Consider the following 11,628-nt stretch of genomic DNA (forward strand, 5'->3'; position numbering starts at 1 on the left):
TCAGGACTAGTCTGGAGCACAAAAAGTCAGCCACACCTGGCACAGAAGGCACCCAGTCAGTGTAGCTGTGGGCACTGCTCCCATGGCACTTTTGGGCCGGCTCCATGCTGCCACCTCCTGCTTTTCATCATCATCTTCAAGGTCATGTGCCTCTGCTCTTGCCCCATGGCCTCCGGCGTATTGTCCGTCCTCCATCTGGCCCTTGTCCCTCGTGCCCTGTGCAGTCCGATGCCAGGGTAGCCTTCTTGAGACGAATATCTGGCCCTGATGGAACACTTCCATGGATCTCCTGTGATGCGAGGATGATGCCCTGCCCTGGAAGGGGGCTGCTGGTCCCCAATCAGTAGAGCCATGTCTCCCTCTTCAGCATGGCCTGCCCTCCCCTCAGTCTTCTTCAGGGAAGCTCTCCCCACTTCCTGAGATGACAGCTCTGAACTTAAAAATGAATGTTATTTTACATATCTCTATGCCTTAATTCATCCATGGCATGTCTTTCAACCCCGTTAGTGGGTTTTTTCTTTTTTAGCAGTTCTGAAGGGCTGTCTGGTCAAGGAGGGGATGACCTGGGTGGGGCAGCTTTCCCTCTCATCTCCCTCAGCATGTCTCTGAGCCCTGGGGCCAGCTGTCCCAGTGAGGATTGTGGAACCCGAGCCAGCCCATCCTGAGCCCAGGCTGTGGCAGCTCATAGACTGATGCAGGTGGCATGGGCCAGGGGTAGGCAGTGTCTCCTTCTCATTCCTTCCCTCCCTTCCTCCCAGAGGTAGCTCAGAGCAGCCTTCAACCCCTGCATCTCCAGATCCCTTGACTTATGCCTCCTGTGTTCAGCTGGTGACCTTGGAGTTTTGCATGGATTCTACCTCCCGTACCCTCTCCCGTAGCAGTTCCTGGATCAGGGGAGAGGTCGGACCCTTGTCTGTTTTTGGTCTTCTTCCTGTCCCGCACCAAGCCCACTCACATTTGCATCTTCCATGTATGTGCTTGGAAGCAAGCCCATCCATAGGGAACCTATTACCCAAATGGATCCAGGCAATGAACATTGAAGTAGAGATCCAGGATCCATAATAAACCTGCTCGGAAACCTGTCCCAAAGTCTGTGACTCTCTCACACTGAAACAGAAACAATAATAGCTTTCTGGACTGTGAAGTGACATGTGTCTCTACTTCCAATCTTGAATGCATAGGTGCTGAGCCTGGACTGAAAAGGACCATGGCTCCCGTGGGCTGGAATCCATGGTAAGAACTCAGTGAAATCTGAATTTGAGGCATGGAGTGAATAATTATTGTAGAGTGAATCCTCCCAAGTAGGGCTTATGCACATTGCACAGGAAAAGCTTTTTCAAAGAGGTTCCTGAAAGAAAAATCTTGTTTAAAATTTATTTTAATTCCAGTAGAGCTAACATACAGTGTTACATTCGTTTCAGGTGTACAATAGAGTGATTCAGTAATTCTATATATTACTCAGTGGTCATCAAGAAAAGCGTCCTCTTAATCCCCTTCATCTATTTCACTCATCCCTCTATCCACCTCCTCTCTGGTAACCATCCGTTTCTTCTCTATTGTTAAGAGTTTGTATTTTGGTGTGTCTCCTTTTTCTCTTTTAGTTATTTATTTTTGTTTGTTTCTTAAATTCCCCATTAGAGTGACATCATATGGTATTTGTCTTTCTCTGACTGACTGATTTTAGTTAGGATAATACTCTCTAGCTCCATCCATGTGTCTGCAAATGGCAAGGTTTCATTCTTTTTCAAGCCGAGTAATACTCCATTGTGTGTGTGTGTGTGTGTGTGTGTGTGTGTGTGTGTGTGTGTGAATAATCACATCTATCCTCTCATTTGTCAATTTTTCTACAGACACTTGGGTTGCTTCCATATTGTGATATTGTAAATAATGGTGCAAGAAACATAGGGGTGCACGTATCCTTTTAAGTTACTCTTTTCCTATTCTTTGGGTAAATACGAGTAGTGTGATTGTTGGATCGTAGGGTAGTTCTATATTTAATTTTTTGAGGAACCTTCATACTGTTTTCCACGGTGGCCACCACAGTTTGCATTCCCACCCACAGTTTGCGAGGATTCCCCTTTATCCACATCCTCCCAACACCTGCTCTTTGTTGTGCTTTTGATGTTAGCCATTCTGACAGGTTTGAGATATTACCTCATTGTCCTTTGGATTTACATTTTCCTGATGATGGGTGATGGTGAACATCTTTTCACGGGACTGTTGGCCATTTGTATTTCTTCTTTGGAGAAATGTCTGTCCATGTCCTCTGCCTATTTTTTAACTGGATTATTTGTTTTTTGGGGGGTCGAGTAGTATCAGTTGTATATGTTTTGGACACTATCCCTTTATTGCATATGATCTTTGCAAATATCTTCTCCATTTGAGTAGGTTGTCTTATTATTTTTACGTTTTCATTGTTCTTCTGCCGTGTGGAAACTTTTTATTTTGCTGTATTCCCAATAGTTTATTTTTGCTTTCATTTCCTTTGCCTCAGGTCACAGTCTAGAAAAACGTTGGTATGGTCCATGTCAAGAAGTTACTGTCTTCCCTCCTGTAGGATTTTTATGGATTCAGGTCTCATATTGAGGTCTTGAAACTGTTTTGTGTTTGTCTTTATTGTGTAAGAAAGCAGTCTAATTTCATTCTTTTGTGCGTAGCTGTCTAGTTTTCCCAACACCATTTGTTGTAGAGAATGTCCTTTTCCCTTTTGATATCGTTGCTTGCTTTGTGGAAGATTCATGGGCCACATAATTGTGGGTTTCTGTCTGAACTTGTATCCTGTTCCTTTGGTCGCTGTGTCTATTTTTGTGCCGTACTTTCTTGTTAGGATGACTGCAGCTTTGTAGTATAACGTGAAATCTGAAATTGTGAGTCCTCCAGCTTTGTTTTTCTTTTCCACATTGCACTGGCTGTTCGGAATCTTTAGTGGTTCCATACAAATGTTTAGGATTGTTTATTCGAAGTCTTTTGTTCTTTAATTTAAATTCAGTTAGCCAACTTACAGTACATCATTAGTTTCAAATGTAGTCTTCAATAAATTTTCAGTTGTGTGTAACACCCAGTGCTCATTGTATCGTGTGACCTCCTTAATGCTACTCACCCAGTTACATCCCCCCCCAACTTCTCCTCCCACATTCATCAGTTTCTTGCGATAGTTATGAGTCTATCATGGGTTTTCTCCCTCTCTGATGACTTCCCATTCTATTTTCCCTTCCTTCCCCTATGGTCTTCTTCCTTGTTTCTGATATTCCACATAGGAGTGAAAGCATATGATCATTGTCTTTCTTTCATTGACTTATTCCACTCAGCATAATACCCTCCAGCTCCACCCAGGTCGGTGTGATGGTAAGTATTCATCCTTTCTGATGGCTGAGTAATATTCCATTATATATATGATCCACATCTTCTTTATCCATTCATCTATCCATGCTCATCTGCACTCCTTCCACAGTTTGTCTATTATGGATATTGCTGCTATGAACACTGGGGTGCATGTGTCCCTTCTTCACTACCTCTGTCTCTTTGGGGTAAATACCCAGTAGTGCAATTGCTGGGACATAGGGTAGCTATATTTATAACTTCTTGAGGAAACTCTGTACCATTTTCAATAGTGGTTGTACCGGACTGCATTCGTATAGGGGTGTAAGAGGGTTCCCATTTCTCCACATCCTCTCCAACATGTATAGTTTCATGTCTTCTTATTTTTAGATATTCGGCCTCGTGTTATATGGCATTTATAGGGGTTTAGATTTGCATTTCCCTAAAGCCAAGTGATATGAAGCATTTCTGCATGTATCTTTTGGTCACCAGTACGTCGTCATCAGTGAAGTGACTTCCCATTTTAATCCATCTCAAGACCTAAAGCTGGGTAAGGCTCTGAAGGTGGATGATGCCATTGGTTGGAAGTGTGGAGAATTTCAAAAGATCTCCATGGAGAGCAAGTTTAAAGGTCAGTGTGAAGCTACTAATTGGATCCGGGGAGATCTCTGAAAGTGGGGGTTGCCTGGGATGGGCTGAGGGGGGCCCTCCGATTTTCCAATGAATCCTTTCTACAGCCCCAAATGGACAGTTTCCTGCCGTGGGGCAGGCTGATTCCTCTAGTCGTGCAGAGGTGAGCCCAATGCCTGGTGCCTTGGAGGCAGGCAAACGGGGAGGGACCCTCAGCTGAGGACCCAGGGTTAGGTTAGGCCTCAAGAGACAGCAGGTCCGAACTGCCCAGTGCTCAGAGAACTCCCCGGCCGAGTGACATGACGGCACAATGGCCGGTGAGTGTGAGCCTTGGGGTTTCATCTGGAAGGGCCCACAAAGTTCGGGGTACACCTGAAGGGGCTCTCAGCGGGTGCCCCAATTCTCTTGCCCTGAATGCTCTGTTGTTCCCCAAAATGGTGGAGTTAACTGTGGGCTGCAGGCTGAGTCCTACGGTGGGGCTTGGGTGTCCCCAATCCCCCGGAGTGTGGTGCCAGGACCCTAGGGAGGGACCCCTCTGTGGCCAACCTAGGGTAAGGGTTAGGGTCCAGGAGCCCGGCAGGGACAATCTGCAAGCTGTGCGGCGAGCTCTGTGGAGGGCTGAGAGGAGGCCATGGGCGAGGGTGAGAATGGGCCTCAGGGTTGGGGAACGGGGGGGGGCTGCCAAAGGTAGGGATGGGCTCCGGGGGCCTCCCCAAGTTCTCGTGCCCTGTAGGCTCCGTAGAGCCCCAAGGGGCACGTTTTCCTGTCGGGTGGCAAGCTGAGTCCTGCGGTGGGGCACAGATATCCCAATTCCCCAGGTCTGCGGTGTAAGGCTCCTGGGGAGACCCCCAAACCTGCGGCCAGGCTAGGGCTAGCGTCAGGCCCCAGGAGCCCCTCAGGCCCAATCTGCTGGCTGTATGTCGAGCTACACAGGCTTAGGCGAGGGTGTGGGGAGGGTGAGCGTGGGCCTCAGGGTTGGGGTGCGGGTGGCCGCCGATGTTCGCTGGTGGCTCAGGAGGGCCCTCCTGGTTCTCCCGCCCTGAATGTTCTATGGCCTCCCAAGGTGCACGGTTTCCTGGAGGGTGGCAGACTGAGTCCTGCTGTGGGGCTCAGGTGTACTGAGTCCCCGCAACTGTGGCTCCAGGCTCCTGGGGAGGGGCCCCTCCACATTGAACTAGGGTTATGGTTGGGGCCCAGGAACCCCGCAGGCCAGATCTGCCCACTATGTGGTGAGCTCTGCCGCGGGCTGAGGTGAGGGTGCGGGGTGGGGTGAGCATGGGCTTCAAGGTTGAGTTTAGGGATCGCCGAAGTTCGCCGGGGGCTCTGGGGGCCCTCCTGGTTCTCCCACCCTGAATGCTCCACAGCCTCCCAAGGGGCACGGTTTCCTGCGGGCTGGCAGGCTTTGTCCTGCAATGGGACTCAGGTGTCCCCAGTCCCTGGGGCTGCGGCACCGGGCCCCAGGGGAGGGGCCCTACCCAGCCGAACTAGGGTCAGGTCTAGGTCCCAGGAACCCGGCAGGCCTGATCTGCCGGCTCTGCGACGAGCTCAGTGGCAAGCTGAAGGGAAGGCGTGGGGCGGGATGAGCGTGGGCCTCAGGGTTGGGGTGTAGGGGGTCGCCGAGGATCACTGGGGGCTCAGGGGGGCCCTACCAGTTCTCATGCAGGGGATGCTCTGTGGCGCCCCAAGGGGCATGGTTTCCTGAGGGGTGGCAGGCTGAGTCCCGTGGTGGGGCTCAGGTGTACCCAATCCCCGGGGTTAGGGTACGGATTAGGGTATGGGTTAAGGTTAGGGTATGGGTTACGGTTAGGGTATGGGTGAGGGTAGGGGTTAGGGATAGGGTAAGGAGAGGGTACTGATTAGGGTTGGGTTTAGGGGTTACAGGTTGGAGGTTATGGGTTAGGGTACAGATTAGGGTTTAGGGTATGGGTTAGGGTTTAGGGTTTCGGTTTAGGGTTAGGGTTAGGGTTGGAGTACGGGTTAGGTTTAGGGTACGGGTTAGGGTTAGGGTACGGGTTAGGGTGCGCATTAGGGTACAGTTTAGGGTACAGGTTAGGGTACGGTTTAGGGTAAGTGTTGGCGTACCGATTTGTGTATGGTTTAGGGTACGGATTAGGGTTAGGGTACAGTTTAGGGTTATGGTACAGGTTAGGTTACGGTGTAGGTTTAGGGTTAGGGTACGGGTTAGGGAACGTGTTAGGGATAGGTATAGGGTACGGGTTAGGGTTAGGGTATGGGTTAGTGTCTGAGTTAGGGATAAGGGACGGGTTAGGGTATGGGTTATGGTACGGGTTAGGGTATGGGTTAAGGTTAAGGTAAAGGTACTGGTTAGGGTTAGGGTACGGGTTACGGTTTAGGGTTTAGGGTTACAGTTAGGGTATGGGTTAGGGTTAGGTTTCGGGTAGGGTTAGGGTACGGGTTATGGTACGAGTTAGGGTATGGGTTAAGGTCAGGATTTTGGGTTAAGGTTAGGGTTCGGGTTAGGGTACTTGTTAGGGTTACGGTTAAGTTTAGGGTATGGTTTAAGTTACAGGTTAGGGTACAGTTTACGGTTAAGGTTAGGGTACGGGTTAAGGGTACAGGTTAGAGTACGTGTTAGGGTTATGGTTAGGGTTAGGGTACAGGTTAGGGTTAGGGTTAGGGTACGGGTTAGAGTTAGGGTTAGAGTATGGGTTAGAGTCCGGGTTAGTGTTAGGTTTAGGGTTAGGTTAGGGTTAGGGTAAGGATTAGGGGTTAGGGTTAGGTTTAGGTTAGGGGTTAAGGTTTAGGGTTTAAGGTTAGGCGTTAGGGTTTAGGGTTAGGGTTAGACCCCAGTAGGCCAGCAGGACTGATGCGCCAGCTGTGCGGCGAGCGGAGGAGTGGGCCGAGGTGAGGGTGCTGGCGAGTGGGAGTATGGTATCCAGTGTTTTGGCGCCGGGGGCCTTTTAACATCGCTAGAGGCTCGGAGGGCCCTGCCCTTTCTCCCGCCCTGAATGACCAGTGGAGCCCCTAGCAGCCTGGGTGGTGGCGGGGTGGCAGTGTGAGTCTGGCACTGCGGTTTGGGGGTCCCCAATGCCGTGTGTTGTAGAGCAAGGCCCTTTGGGAGTGGCCCCTCTGGGCCGTCCTAGGGTTAGTGTTAGCAACCAGGAGTCCAGCAGGCATGATCCACCATCTGTGTGGTAGCGGAGGACTGGATCAAGGTGAAGGCGCCGGCGTGCTGGAATGTGAGCCCAAGAATTTTGGCGCGGGGGGCCTCTGAAGGTCTCTGGGGGCTAGGAGGGCCTTGCCCGTTCTCCCACCCTGAATGAACGGCGGCGCCCCTAGCAGCCCGGGTGGCGGCGGGTCGGCAAAGTGAGTCCTGGCTGGGGCTCGGGGGTCCCCAATCCCAAGCGTTGCGGCACCAGGACCCTTGGGAGGGGCCCCATGGGGTCCGACCTAGGGTTAGGGTTAGCCCCCAGGAGGCCGGCAGGCCCGATCCGCCCGCTGTGCATGGAGTGGAGGGGCGGGCCAAGGTGAGGGTGCTGGGGAGGGGGAGCTTGGGAGCCCACGTTTTTGCGTGGGGGGCCTTCGAAGGTCAGCGGGGGCTCGGAGGTCCCTGCCCGTTCTCCTGTCCTGATTGACCGGTGGTCCCCTAGTGGCTTGGGTGCCTGAAGGGCAGCAGGGTGAGTCCGGCACTTGAACACGGGGTCCCCGTCCCCAGCGTTGTGACGCCAGGCCCCTTGGGAAGGGCCCCTCGGGGGCCGACCTATGGTTAGGGTTAGCCCCCAGGAGCCACGCAGGCCGGATACACCACCTGTGCATCGAGCGGAGAGTTGGGCCGAGGTGAGGGTGCTGGTGAACATGAGCCTGGGCCCAAGCGTTTTTGTTCTGGGCGCCTTTGAAGGTCGGCGGGGGTTCAGAGGGCCCTGCCAGTTCTCCCACTCTGAATGAATGGCGGCGCCCCTAGCGGCCCGTGTGGGGTGGAGCGGCAGCGTGCATCCGGCGCTGGGGCTTGGGGGTCCCCAATCCCAGGCGTTGTGGCTCCAGGCCTCTTAGGATGAGACCCTCAGGGGCCGTCCTAGGGTTAGGGTTAGCGCCCAGGAGGCCGGCAGGCCCGAGTCGCTGGCTGTGCGAGGAGCGGAGGTGCGGGCCGAGTTGAGGGTGCTGGTGAACATGAGCCTGGGCCCAAGTGTTTTGATTCGGGGAGACTTGGAACATAGGTGGGGGCTCGGAGATCCCTGCCCCTTCTCCCACCCTGAATGAATGGTGGCGCCCCTAGCGGCCCGTGTGGGGCGGAGCAGCAGCGTGCATCTGGCGCTGGGGCTTGGGGGTCCCCAATCCCCGGCGTTGTGGCGCCAGGCCCCTTGGGAGAGGCCCCTCTGGTGCAACCTAGGGTTAGGTTTAGCCCCCAGGAGGCCAGCAGGCCCTATTCGCCAGCTGTGTGGAGAGTGGAGTGGCGGACCGAGGAGAGGGCGCTGGTGAGTGGGAGGGTGGGCCTGGGTGTTTTTGCGCGGGGGGGGCCTTCGAAGGTCGCTGTGTCTCCAAGGGCCCTGCCTGTTCTCCCGACCTGAAATAACGGCAACACCCCAGGCCCCCGGGTGGCGGCTGGGCAGCAGGGTGAGTCAGGTGCTGAGGTTCGGGGTCCCCAATCCCCGGCGTTGCGTCGCCAAGCCCCTTGGGAGGGGACCCTTGGGGATCATGTAGGGTTATGGTTAACCCCAGGAGGCCGGTGGACCTGATCAGCTGCTGTGCGGCACGCGGAGGTTTGGGACGAGGTGAGGGCACTGACGAGACTGAGCATGAGCAAAGAGTTAGTGTCTGCGGGGGCTCCGAGGACCTGCCCGTTCTCCCGCTCAGAATGACCGGTGGGGCCCCTAGCGGCAGGGGTGGATGAAGGGCAGCAGGGTGAGTCCACACTTGGGCTTGGGGTCCCCATCCCCGGCGTTGCGGCACAAGGCCACTTGGGAAGGGCCCCTCGGGGGGCCGACCTACAGTTAGGTTTAGCCCCCAGGAGGCCAGCAGTCCCGGTACACCACCTGGGCGTCGAGCGGAGAGTTGGGTTAAGGTGAGGGTGCTGGTGAACATGAGCCTGGGCCCAAGCGTTTTGGTTCGGGGCGCCTTCGAAGGTGGGCGGGGGTTCGGAGGGCCCTGGCAGTTCTCCCACCATGAGTGAATGGCGGCGCCCCTGGCGGCCCGTCTGAGGCGGGGCGGCAGGGTGCATCTGGTGCTGGGGCTTGTGGGTCCCCAATCCCTGGCGTTGCGATGCCAGGCCCCTTGGGAAGGGCCCCTCGGGGGCTGACCTATGCTTAGGGTTAGCCCCCAGGAGGCCAGCAGGCCTGATCGGCTGGCTGTGCGGTGTGCGGAGACGTGGTCCGAGGTGAGGGCACTGGCGAGCGGGAGCGTGGGCCCGGGCGTTTTGGCGCGGTGGGCCTTTGAAGGTCGCCGTGTCTCGGAGCGCCCTGCCCATTCTCCCACCCTGAATGAACGGCAGCACCCCAAGCCCCCGGGTGGTGGCTGGGCGCCAGGGTGAGTCCTGTGCTGAGCCTTGGGGTCCCCAATCCCCACTGTTGCGGAGTCAGGCCCCTTGGGAGGGGCTCCTCCTGGGCCGACCTAGGGTTAGAGTTAGCACCCAGGAGGCCGGCAGGCCCAATCCTCTGGCTGGGCGGCGAGAGGTGCGCGGGCCCAGGTAAAGGCTCTGGCGAGCAGAAGCATGGGTCCCTGTATTTTGGCGCAGGAGGCTTCAAATGTTGCTGGTTTCTCCAGGGCCCTGTCAGTTCTCCCGCCCTAAATGACTGGCGGCGCCCCTAGTGGCCCGGGTGGCAGCGTTGTGGGAGGGTGAGTCTGGCTCTGGGGCTTGGGGTCCCAGATCCCCGGTGTAGTGGCACCAGGACCCTTGGGAGGGGCCCCTGGGGGGCCGACATAGGGTTAGGGTTACCCCAAGGAGACCGTGAGGCCTAATCGGCACGCTGTGAGGTGAGCAGAGGTGTGGGCTGAGGTGAGGGCACTGGGGAGCCGGAGCGTGGGCAGCAGCGTTTTGGCGCGGGGAGCCTTTGAAGGTCACTGGTGGCTTGGAAGGCCCTGCCCTTCTCTCACCCTCTATGACCGGCGGCGCCCCTAGCGGCCTGGGTGGGGACAGTGCGGCAGGGTGAGTCTGGGTCTGGGGCTCTGAGTCACCAATCCCCAGCGTTGCAGAGCTAGGACGCTTGGGATGTCCCCACAGGGCTGACCTAGGGTTTTGGTTAGCTGCCAGGAGCCCGGCAGGCCCTATCCACCGGCTCTGAAGCAAGCGGAGGGGCGGGCCGAGGTGAGGGCGCTGGTGAGCAGTATTCTGGGAGCCAACGTTTTTGCGCGGGGAGCCTTCAAAGGTCAGCGTGGGCTCGGAGGGCCCTGCCCGATCTCCTGCCCTGATTGACCGGCGGGGCCTCTAGCGGCTCGGGTGGCTGAAGGGCAGCAGGGTGAGTCTGGAACATGGGCTCGGGGTCCCCATACCGAGCGTTGCGACGCCAGGCCCCTTGGGAAGGGCCCCTCGGGGGCCGACCTATGGTTAGGGTTAGCCTCCTGGAGCCCCGCAGGCCCGATACACCACCTGTGCGTCGAGGGGAGAGCTGGGCCGAGGTGAGAGTGCTGGTGAACATGAGCCTGGGCCCAAGCGTTTTGGTTCCGGGCGCCTTCGAAGGTGGGCGGGGGTTCGGAGGGCCCTGGCAGTTCTCCCACCATGAGTGAATGGCGGCGCCCCTAGCGGCCTGTCTGAGGCGGCGCGGCAGGGTGCATCCGGTGCTGGGGCTTGTGGGTCCCCAATCCCCGGCGTTGCGATGCCAGGCCCCTTGGGAAGGGCACCTCGGGGGCCGACCTATGCTTAGGGTTAGCCCCCATGAGGCCACCAGGCCTGATCGGCTGGCTGTGCGGTGCGCGGAGACGCGGTCCGAGGTGAGGGCGCTGGCGAGCGGAAGCGTGGGCCCGGGCGTTTTGGCGCGGTGGGCCTTTGAAGGTCGCCCTGTCTCAGAGAGCCCTGCCCATTCTCCCACCCTGAATGAACGGCAGCATCCCAAGCCCCCGGGTGGTGGCTGGGCGCCAGGGTGAGTCCTGTGCTGAGCCTTGGGGTCCCCAATCCCCACTGTTGCGGCGCCAGGCCCCTTGAGAGGGGCTCCTCCTGGGCCGACCTAGGGTTAGAGTTAGCACCCAGGAGGCCGGCAGGCCCAATCCTATGGCTGGGCGGTGAGAGGTGCGCGGGCCCAGGTAAAGGCTCTGGCGAGCAGAAGCATGGGGCTTAGACCATGCCTGGGCAATGTTGTTTCTTACACCTGGGTGTGTGGCATTTTGTTGAGCTGGCTACCCCCACTTGGGATAGGTGTTCCACAGCAAGCACCTATTGTTCGTCGGAAGCCGTTTTTGCCCTAGGGGTCTCCGGGCTGTGTTCCTTGGGGTTGAACTCCTGCTAGCAAAACCGCCGGGTTGAGGGAAGGGTTCAGACTGTGCCTGGGCCCTGTGGTCTCTTCCAGGTCAGTGTATGGGTCCCTGTCTTCAAATGTTGGCGCAGGAGCCCGGGCCCAAGCGTTTTGGTTCAGGACGCCTTCGAAGGGCCCTGTCCCTTATCCCACCCTGAATGAATGGCGGCGCCCCTAGCGGCACGTGTGGGGCAGGGCGGCAGGGTGCATCCAGCGCTGGGGCTTGGGGGTTCCCAATCCCCGGCGTTGCGGCGCCAGGCCCCTTAGGAAGCGACCCTCG

The sequence above is a fragment of the Ursus americanus genome, chromosome 17 (genome assembly GCF_024610735.1).
Source record: "Ursus americanus isolate L20-20 chromosome 17, mUrsAme1.1.p, whole genome shotgun sequence".
NCBI classification, from domain to species: domain Eukaryota; kingdom Metazoa; phylum Chordata; class Mammalia; order Carnivora; family Ursidae; genus Ursus; species Ursus americanus.